Source organism: Elephantulus edwardii, unplaced genomic scaffold, assembly GCF_000299155.1.
Source record: "Elephantulus edwardii isolate Elephantulus edwardi_28Jun2011 unplaced genomic scaffold, EleEdw1.0 scaffold00065, whole genome shotgun sequence".
In the NCBI taxonomy this organism is placed as follows: Eukaryota; Metazoa; Chordata; class Mammalia; order Macroscelidea; family Macroscelididae; genus Elephantulus; species Elephantulus edwardii.
This window is the reverse complement of record NW_006399815.1, coordinates 2,707,190-2,709,161: the sequence shown is the minus strand read 5'-3', so window position 1 is coordinate 2,709,161 and position 1,972 is coordinate 2,707,190. Positions and strand designations below refer to the sequence as shown.

General features: G+C 38.8%; 1 pseudogene; it reads left to right on the top strand.

Moving 5' to 3' along the window:
• Nucleotides 1-757: 757 nt before the first annotated feature.
• LOC102852630 lies at nt 758-1,570 on the top strand (annotated as a pseudogene).
• The last annotated feature ends 402 nt before the right edge of the window (nt 1,571-1,972 follow it).

Below are 1,972 nucleotides of genomic sequence, written 5' to 3'. Positions count from 1 at the left end.
TTTATAGAGCTATTTGGAGATTTTCTTTGTTATTAATACTTTTGCCTAAATGCCTGGCCTTTTTGGTGAAAGGTGTCTTGAAATTGCAGTGCTGAACTTTGGAATTTCCAAGATGATGTTGGAGAAGGACATATGCTGGGACGGGTGGAGGGGTGGCGAAGGAGAGGAAGACCCTCAACCAGGTGGATTGACACAGTGACTGCTGCAATGGGCTCTTGTGTATCAGGCACGGTTTGGATCTTTTGGTCATAAGGTTGCTTCAAGTCATATTTAACTTGATGGCACCTAACAACAACAAAGACATCTCAAAGATCCACAAGGAAAAAACATAATGGAACGGAACTAAAGAATTAAAGAGTAGAAATTGAAGTTTTCCATTCATTTTGTAAGTATTTCTTAAAAATCTGTCTTCCCTATGCCAAAATACAAACAAGAGGAAGGCACACTGATCCCTTAAGGAGTTTATAAGGAGACACCATCATGTTTTCAGTGCTACTCACAATGTCAGTTGAGCCAGGACTCATCAGTTCAAACTACTGAAGGTTATAGTTGTTCTTCTGTTGGGTTTTTGGGATTTTGTTTTGTTTTTCTTCCTCGCCAGCCGGGCTCCCTGGACAGTTGTGCGCATGCGCGGGGGCCATATTTGCCGCAGATACTGCTGTGGTAATGGTTTTATTTTGCTGCCGAGTAACGCACTCGGAGTACCTCTTGCCTTCTCGGTGTCTGCACTCGGGAATTACTTTAAAATTCAGGAAATATGTCTCGAAGATATGACTCCCGCACCACTATATATTCTCCAGAGGGTCGCATGTACCAAGTTGAGTATGCCATGGAAGCTTTTGAACATGCAGGCACATGTCTGGGAATTTAGCAAATGTTTTGTTGACAGCAGAGAAATGCAATATACACACTAGAAAAAGTCTTCTTTTCTGAAAAAAAAAATTCACTTAATGAGGACATGACTTGTAGTGTGGCAGGTATAACTTCTGACGCTAATGTTCTGACTAATGAACTGCGACTCATTGCCCAAAGATATTTATTACAGTATCAGGAGCCAATTCCCTGTGAGCAGTTGGTGACAGCACTGTGTGATATCAAGCAAGCTTATACACAGTTTGGAGGAAAGCGTCCCTTTGGTGTTTCATTCCTCTTCATTGGCTGGGATAAACACTATGGCTTTGAACTCTTACCAGAGTGACCCCAGTGAGAATTATGGGGCCTAGAAAGCCACATGCCTTGGAAAGAATAGTGTTGAAACTGTGTCAATGCTAAAGCAAGACTACAAAGAAGAAGAAATGACTTTGAAGTCGGCCCTGGCCTTAGCTATTAAGGTGTATGTTAGTAAACTTTGTGCTGAAGAGGTGCAAATTGCTACCCTCACAAGAGAGAATGGAAAGACAATCAGAGTTCTCAAACAAAAGGAAGTTCAACAGTTGATAAAAAAAAAAAAAACAAACAAACAAAAAAACCCCAAAACATGAGGAGGAAGAAGCAAAAGCTAAGTGTGAAAAGAAAAAAAGAACAGAAAGACAAGGATAAATGGAAGAAAAAAAAATCAGGGATTTTATGACTCCTTTTGGGCACCATTTCAGTGTAAAAACTGTCTTCATCTTTCCCACTAAGACAAAGCTTTGACATTGGGTCTTTGTCATTTCTGTTCAATGGAATACTTTATTGGAGTGATGATGGTGATTTCGCCTCATGGACCTCTTAAAAGATATTTTCCTTCTATTGTCTTTTTTAAAATAAAATTTGAAAGAATGTAAAAAAATGCTTGTGTTTTTAATATAATTTGTTTCATTTTATTCATTCCAGGACATTTAAATGGACCTTATATATTTGCTCTCTCCTTTTCTGGTTATTATATTCAATGTATTGTACTACCAGTTTGAAAGGAATCTTTTAATACAGTATCTGGTTGAATTCTCATAATAGAAATCTCCCTACTGCAATTGCTCCTTGGCACCATACT